Below are 9,032 nucleotides of genomic sequence, written 5' to 3' on the forward strand. Positions count from 1 at the left end.
CTCCAGCCCACACTTGGGATCAATCTCCAGCCTCAGCCGCTCCCCACACTCAGCTAAATTACAGGATCTGTGATCAAATTGAAACTGCTGTGAAAAAATAAAAATAAAAAAATCTGGGCGTGGTGGCACACTCCTGTAATCCCAGCACTCTGGAGGCTGAGGCAGGAGGATCATTGTGAGTTCGAGACCAGCCTGGGCTACAAAGTGAGCTCAAGGCCGGCCTGAACTGCATAGTGAGACCCTGTTTCAAAAAGAAAAAAAAAAAAAAAAAAGAAACTGCTGTGAATGTACTAAAAACAATTACACAGTTGTGCACATCCTCACTAGATACCTTGTACCCTGGCCTCCAACAAAAGCTTAGCTCATTCTTGTAACTTCTGTTCACTGTCCTATAAATAAGACAAGCTCTCTGTAATCACCTTAGACTTTGGAGATTACTCCTCTGGGGTCCACTAGCATCAATAAAATTTCCTTTCTTCTCCTGAGCTCCTGGCTACTATTGATTCGATTTTTCCTGCAACAATCAGAGCTGACAGAGTAATGACAAAGCACTTTTTAAAATGTATAATGGGATTTTTTTAATAAGGACATGAGACTACTCAGGTGAAAAGTCTTTATTGTAAAGATTCCCATGGTGACACAGAATGATACACCCTTCTCCTGACCTGGCATCCTAGCTACTCAGGAGGCTGAGGCAGGAGGCTCACAAGTTTGAGCCCATTCTGGACAACTTAGTGAGACCGATCTAAAAATTTGTAAAAAGGGGCAGAGATGTAGCTCAGAGCAAAAGCCGAGTTCATTCTCTTGACAAAAAAAAAAAAAAAAAAACAAACATAAACAATCTGTATATGATGGTATGGTCATCAAATTTTTGAAAACATAACTTAACAGTGTCCAGGTAACAATGCTGCCTTTGCTGCAGGCTCAGAGCTGGCGGCTGCCTGGCCTGCAGCAGAGATGCGATGTTTCACCTGCTGACTCCAGGGGTTGTGCTGGTGGGAAAAAGCACACTGTCACTTACTGCGGCCAACCCAGCTCCTACAGTACATTCTCTAGTAATCCTTTCAAAGAGGGTACATGGGAAACAAATCTTCTGAATTCGTCAGTATCAAAAAATGTTCTTGTGTTCCCCTCAAAGTCGAAGGTCAGCTTGGCTGGATACCGGATTCGAGGGTGGAAGCCGTTTCTGTGCAGGACATTTATGATGTCACACCACTGGCTCCGGGCGTCCAGGGTGCTCAGCGAGAAGTCTGCTGTCAGCCGGATGCTCCTGCCCCTGAAGGTGACTTCCCTCTCTCGAGAGGCCTTCAGGATCTTCTCTCTCTCACTGGGGCTCCAGAAGGTCACCAAGATGTGTCTGGGAGTGAGTTTTCTCTCATCAACCCTGCTGGGGACGCGCTGAGCACTGACCACCTCAAGGCCTGAGCCCATCCTTAGCTCCGGGAAGTTCTCTTTAATGATTTCTTTAATTATGTCCTCTGCCTCGTTCGTTTTCCTATCCTTCTCGGGAACTCCTATCACACGGATGTTGGAGCTCCTGAATTCATCCTCTCTGGCTCGAAGCTTCTCGCTCTTCACCAGCTGCCTGGACATCCGTGCTGCGTCCTTAGACAGTTCTTCCATTTGGTCATCCACGTGGCTCATTCTCTCCTCGAGTTTCCCCACTCTGCTGTTCAGGGCGTCTACGGAAGGTTTAATTTCCGAGATGTCTGGGTGGCGACTCCTTATCCTCTCAATCTGCTCTCGCATCTCTCTGAAGATGCTCATCACACTTCTTCTGAAGTTTTCCTCTGTTTCCTGGATGAAGTCTGCTTCTTCAGATGTCAGCTTTTCTCTTTGCAGAGCCTTGTGTCTCTCTTTCTCTGTTTTCCCTAAAAACTTGGGGACTCCCAGTGGAGTACTCAGATTTGCCCAGGAGCCCAATCTGTGCTCACCAGAACATCCCTCGAGTGGCTTTGAGAGAGCGCTCCAGTGCAGGGTGGGACCGCGAATCTCAATGCCATGGCCTCTGCCAGCAGCAATTTCATCCTCCTCCTCCTCCACCCTGTGTTCCTCCCCGGGCTGCACCGGCTTTTCCTTCTTCCCAACCGAGGGAAGACAGACAAGCTCCTCACGCAGAGGAGGGGCCTCCTCTCCCTCTGTGCTCGGGCTTCCTCCTGCCTCCTGCTGCTCCAGCTCCTCTTCTTCCATTCCTGAGCTCCCTTCTCCCTCTTGCTGCACCTCCGTCTCAGAGTCCCCTTCCTCTTCTGCCCCTGTGCTGTCTTCCCCCTCCTCCTCACCCGAGGTCTCTTCCTCCTGCTCCTCCTCTTCCTCCTCCTCCCCTGTGCTGTCTTCCTCCTCCTCCTCACCCAAGGTCTCTTCCTCCTGCGCCTCCTCTTCCTCCTCCTCCCCAGAGATTTCTTCCTCCTCCTCCTCACCCGAGGTCTCTTCCTCCTGCTCCTCCTCTTCCTCCTCCTCCTCACCCGAGGTCTCTTCCTCCTGCTCCTCCTCTTCCTCCTCCTCCCCAGAGTTTTCTTCCTCCTCCTCTAGCCACAAGGCCTCCTGCTCCTCCACCTTGGAGCTCTCCTTTCCCTTCCATTCTGAAGGTGCTGCGCTCCTCCCCTCAGGCCCAGCCACCTTCACCTCTTTAATGAACAGGAAGTTCAGGCCATCGCTTGCTGGGTCTCCAGCTCCACACTTCGAGGCTTTTGAAGGATTATCCTGAAAGTTAAAGGAAAGGAAAGCTTGAGCCACGTCGCCCAGGGCCTCCAGCATCCACCCCACTCTACCAGTTGCCGTTTGTTTTTTCTGGTACCAGGAATCAAACTCATGACCTTGTGCTTGCCAGGCAGGCGCTGTGCCACTGAGCTAAATCCCCAGCCCCAGCTGCCATTTTGACGACGAGGAGTGTCTGGAAATTGCCTTGATGGTGTCTCTTTTTTACTCACCAGAGCAGGACATCAAGTCCAGGGCCTTGCACATGCTGGTCAGGGCTTCCCTACAGCATCTCCCCAACATGTTACTCGTTCTCAAGGACCTGGGTCCCCCAAACCCCTCAGCACAGGGAGTTTCCCGTGAGGCCGTCGCGGCTAGCTTGCTCCTCCTTAGTGGACCCTCAGTGGTTTACACGTGCATGGCCCACCTCGCTTTATGTCTCTACTACGTGGGGTCCTGTCGCTGTAACCCCTGGGTCCTGGCTGAAACTGGCTGCCTTTGGAACAGCTGCTGGAGAGCAGCTGGTGTGGGGGCGCCGCCTGGCGTCCCAGCTGCTCCAAAGGCTGGGTGCAGCTCCGGGGAGAGCACTTGCCTCCCGTGGGAAGGTGCCTAGTGCTTGGGGGACCCCAAACGCAACTCACCCCCAGGAAAAAGGCAGACTGAATCTTCCCACTTGCCCCTGAAACTCTAGGACCACTAGTACTTGAAAGGAAAGTGGGTCTGGCTCGGACCCTGGCCTGCTGCCACTGCTCCTAACGCGGGGTTTGCCAGAGCAGTCTGACCGGGCGCTGCAGAACCTCGCTCAAGACCATGAGCACGGCATTCCACCCGGGACATCGCCCCGATGCCTGGGTGCACCCCGACCTCGCGGGCTGGGGCTGGCTCAACCCAGGCTCAGCGCCAGTGGTGGGGACCTCAGCGTCCTCTCGGAGAGGGAGACTCGGCTGTCTCTCCTGCCTCGGCCTTCAGTGCCCGCTGGGACACTCAGACTCGGAAGCTGGGAGCCAGCTCAGCACCGCGCACCTTCCTGGGTCCCCTGCCTCCTGGTGGGGAGGGGGTGACGACCAGCTCACACAGGTCCTGGGGCCGAGGAGACGGGGGCCCCGTGCCCGGCAGGGCATCAGCCCGAGGGCTGCTCTGGGCCCTCGACTCCCTCAGTGGCCCAGGTCAGAGCTGCGCCCCTCCCGAGCTCACACTGGGGTCCCCGGACGGCACCTGTGCCAGAGCATAAGCCTAAGGCCACACCCGCCAGAGGGGAGCCTGTCTCGCCGCACAGCCAGTATGCTCCAGTGGGAAAGAAGAGAAAACAGCAAGAGCCCTTAGGCCAGCCACTGCGGCACACTTCATCTCAGCACTCCTGGAGGCTGTGGCTATGCTTTTTCTGAGAGGAAATTGTTTCATCTGTGGTGCTGGGGATTGAGGCCAGGGAAGACTGAGCTACACACCCAGCCCCTTTATATTTTTGAGACAGGGTCTCATGAAGCTGCTCAGGCTGACCTTGAACTTGTGGTTCCTGTCTCATCCTCCCGAGGAGCTAGGACCCTGCTCTGCTTTGAAGGAATATTTGTGTTTTTTTGAGACAAAGTCTCACTATGTAGAGTTCAGGCTGGCCTCAAATTCACTTTGATCCTCCTGCCTCGGCCTCCTGAGTGCTGGAATTATAGGTGTGTGCCACCACCCACGGCTGGCTCTGAAGCAGTTGTGTTCTAAAACAGGATTTAACCTGTAAGACAACAGAGTAACCCTTCCCTTGTAGGTGACACAGAGCATCTGGGTGGCACACTTACCCCCTTTCTTTGCGGCCCACCGTGTCTTCCTTCTCCGTGTGAGCCTGCACTGTGTGCGAAAACATCTTTCAGCAAATCTTTCATGGAAGCCTTTTGGCTGGTAAACTCTCGGAGGCTCTGCAGGTCTGAAAATGTCTGTATTTCTCCATCACATTTAAATGCCAGTTCAACTTTGCATAGAAACCTGGGGTCCAAACCGTTTTCTCCCAAAATGCTGAAGATCTGAGCCCACTGCCTGCTGACCTCGAGAGTTGCTGGGAAGTCGGCTGCCAGGGTCAGGGTGGCGCCCTCAGCCCTCAGCGGTCTTTCTTCCAGTCTTTCTTCCTTTACAGCCGTGTCTGCCTCCCTCAGGCCCTCAAGGTTTCTTCTCGCCCCCACCTTCTTCCCTGGCTCCCGCTCTGCACCCTCTCTGCACTCTCCTTGCAGAGCTTGTACCGGGGCATCACGATTTCTCCGCCCTTCCTTTCTGTGTGAGGCACCTCCCACCCTTTTTCTGACTTTGTCCTTTGCAGATAATTTCTTCCCTTGGCCACGATTATGAGTTTGAGCTTTGTCTGATTTTCTCCTCCGCTCACGTGGTTTTTGTTTAGAGATCAAGCTTTCAGTATTCTCTCCTACTTTGGAATCCTCTGTCTTCTCCACCAACTGCATTTTGGGTGAGGTTAAATGTTTTACTTCCTGCCTCCCCTTTCTACTACTGGAGCTCTTCGAATTTTTCACTTCAGGTGTGATTTTTGCTTCCAAAAGTTTCCTTATGTTCCTTGTGAGGGTCTGCACCATCTCTTCAAACACGAGGTCCTGCCCCTCCTTCAAGAACGTGAGCTCATTCCTGTCACCTCCTGAGGCGTCTTCATACGCAGGTTCAAGCGCTGTGGCCCCCGCTCTCTCGGTCAACGCCCTTTTTCCCCTTCTGTGGACTTCTTCCTGTCCCTTCGCTGCTCTTGCCAGCTTAGCCCGGATCCCGGGCATCGTGGCTGTGTGGTCAAAAGTGGTTTTCTCTTCTGGAATAGTAAATTTGTTCTTGCACACTGGGTGAACTTCCAAAATTCAAAATTTTAAAGAAAGTCACCTGAAACAAAGAAATCAAAAACTACTTACTGAAGAGTTTGAGAAACTCAATAAAAATGGGCTTAGTTTAAAAAAAAAAACAAAACCTATGTGTTGGATAAAAATTTACTGTTAAAGGATGGAAATAAGATAGGCACATGAACTCTAGAAAAGAGAAAGAAATAAGAATTTACAACTTGAACCTGAGCATTAAATCATTTACAGGTCAGGTGTGGCAGCACACACCTACCAGCTCAATACTCTGGGAAGCTGAAGTAGGAGGATCTCAAGTTTCAGTCCAGTCTGGACAACTTGGTGAGAGCCTGTTTCAAAATAAAGGGATGTCTTGGTTCCTGTAATCTTAATACTGACACAAAATACCTGACACTCCAAATTAAGGAAGAAAATGTTTATTTTTTGTGAAGGTTTCAGTCCATAATCAGCTGGCTCCAAGGCAGGGTGGCATGGCGAAGACAGCAAACATGCAAGAACAAAAGCAGAGAGCAAGCCTCTGTCCTCCCTTACATTGTAAGCAGGCTACCCTGCAACCCAGGGCAGGCATAACACTCACATAATCTCCCTGCCCTCCTCTTGCACAGGCTCAGGGTGTTTATAAAGTGAGGACCCTGGCCCTATGCTCAGTTGCTTAGCTAAACTTCTAAACTTCAAGTGGACACAATGTATCAATCATTACAACCACTTCTTGTCAACTTAGCAGCAGATACATTCCTTTAAACCAGTTTCCAGATACAAAGACAAGCTTATTCTTAACATTTCACAACTTGAACATTGTAACACAGGTTTAAAAATCCTTAAGGACCAGTGTTAAATCTACCAAAATTATATTACACTAGAACCGTAACATTCTGTCCCTAGCCCCTGGCCCCGCAAAGACTCATGCACATCCCTTTATGCAAAAGGCATTCAGTCCATCTGCAAGAGTTGCCAAAGTTCTAACAGTTTCAGCATTGCTGAAAAGTTCAAGGCTCAAGTCTTCTCTGAGATGTAAGGTAAACTCTTAGCTGTGAGCCCCTGTACAAATGAAAACAAAGTTAAACATTTCTAATATTCAATGGCATAAGAAAAATATTTTCATTCCAGAAGTTACAAACCGGGATACCAAAGATTGGGGATACAAAAGATTGGGACCAAGGCAAGTCCAAAACCCATCAGAGCAGCTGGGCGTGGTGGCACACACCTGTAATCCCAGCACTCAGCAGACTGAGACAGGACAATCCTTGTGAGTTCGAGACCAGCCTGGGCTACAAAGTGAGCTCAAAGCCAGCCTGAACTGCACAGTGAGACCCTGTCTCAAAAAGACCACAACAAAAAGAAAAAAAAGTTATGGGGTTAAAAAGGCTTCCTCCTTGTTTTGTTCCTCATCCTGTGCAAGAAGAGGAGGGCGAGCAGATGGTATGAGTGCTAAGGCGGGGCAGCCTGCTTACAACACAAAGGAGGAAAAGAGGCTTGCTCTCCCCCCTTTGGCTCCACCCCTAGGGCACTTCTGGTGGTTACAGCTCCCACCCTTCTCTTAGGCCCACTCTGCTCCCTCCTGGCAGTTTCCTTAGATGATCCATGTTCCTGGCTTCTCCAAACTTCTGCGGTCTCCACTGCACCTCTGACTTTTTACTCACAGCCTCACACACTGCCCTCTCAGGGGCACAATGCCTGGCCTCCCAGGCCATCTGAAATTGAGTTGGAAGCTTTTTCACCCCCATTTCTCTTGCGTTTTGAATGCAGCTAAAACCAGCACCATGGGGATGATGCCCAGGCCTGCTGCCAGCTGAAGCAGTAGCCAGGCTTTCCTCTCTTAGCTGAAGGGGTCGAGCGCCTGGATTGCTGGGCACTCTGAATCCAATTCTGAGGAACAAATTCTCTATGCTGCCGCCATTCTGGAACCTGGCGCTCTGTGGCTTTCTCCTCAAAGCAAAGTCTTTCACCTTTGCAGTTTTGAGGCTGCAAAGGGTGGCGACTTGCCGCTCCTAGTGATGCTCTCAGGCTGTCTTTTCTATTCTCCTGTTCCTTCTCAGCAATGGAGATCTCCTCAGCTTTATCTTTGCAGTCCACAGCTTTACTGGAGCTTCCCTTCTGGCCAAACTCACATTTTAAATCATCCTGCTGGGCTCTTTGCTCTTGATTCTCAACATAAATCTGGCTAAAAGCCCCCAACAATAGCCATGCCACCACCTCTACATTTGACTGCCCTGGAATTGCTTCTGCCAGATTAATCAGTCTGCCACCCTTAATCTCAGTCTCAGGCAAAGTCTCTGGACATGAGCAAAATGCAGAATGGCTGGGTGGTAGAGCGCTTGCCTGGCGTATGCAAGGTCTTGGGTTCAATCCCCAGCACACCAACAAGAAATTCACAAAGCTTAAATGCAGCACACAAGCGATAGAGAGGAAAGTAAACGTGATGGGAGCTGGCTGACCTCCCACCCGTCAACTTCCCCTACCAGGAGCACTGCGGAGATCAGTTAAGGGAACGTAAACATTGTGAAGATGTGTGAGCCGCAGCATGGGCCGCAGGAGACCTGAGAGGACCTCACGGGGCACATCGTCCCTTTATGATGCGTGACGCCGGGACTCCCCCCGCCCCGCTGCCTGGGCTGCCCGTCACCCAGGGCGCAGGAGCGGGCACGAGGGTCAGCGGCCGAATGGGCAGAACAGCCGGGCTGGTCAGCAGCCCGTGGCTCAGGAGCAGCCCGGCCAAACCGCCACCGCAGGTCCCAGGAGGAGCAGGAAGCAGCAGCAGCTCCAGGAGGGCAGTGGGGGCTGCACACAGCGGGGGACGAGGACGGCGCACCACCCGGTCACAGCCGCCCGCGATGGCCGAGACCCTGAGGATGTAGCCTGGAGCCAGGAGGAGCCGGACTCGGTTTCCCAGCTGGGCCCGCTCTCCACGCTGTGGCACGTCCCTATCACAGGGGCTTCAGCGCAGGGGAGGGATGGGTCTGAACCCAGGAAGGCGAGGCCCAGACGCCGCGGGCCGGAGCGGGAGGGCGGGGGCAGAGCCGGTCCCAGGAGGGGCTGCAGAGCTGGTTGCCAGATCCACCCCTGGCGCAATGTGAGGACAAGAAAATGGGCCGCGTTTATTTCTGTTCTGCATATAAAGCTGCAAATGTGCTTCAGTCCAGAAAGTTTCACAAAGGAAGTTAATGCCGGGCACCTCAGTCCCAGGGCAACCCGTAAAACAGACCCTTAGAAGCCAGGCGTGCTGGGCACAGTTGTCACCCCAGCGCTCTGGGAGCTGGGGCAGGAGTCACAAGTTCAGGCCCAGCTCAGGCAACTTAGAGAAGATCCGGTCTTAAAAATGAGAGAGGGAAGAAGCGTAGGGGTATAGCTCAGAGGCATGCTCAAGGTGCTGGGTTCAATTGTCGGTTCAAAAAAAGGGGGGGGGGTAGGTGAATAGGTTGCAGATGCAGCTCGCTGCAGAGATCCACATTTTAAAAAAATCCAAGCCCAGCATGGTGGTGCACACTTGTGATCCTAACTCCCGGGGAGGCT

Source organism: Chinchilla lanigera, unplaced genomic scaffold (genome assembly GCF_000276665.1).
Source record: "Chinchilla lanigera isolate Chin_1 unplaced genomic scaffold, ChiLan1.0 scaffold00022, whole genome shotgun sequence".
NCBI classification, from domain to species: Eukaryota; Metazoa; Chordata; class Mammalia; order Rodentia; family Chinchillidae; genus Chinchilla; species Chinchilla lanigera.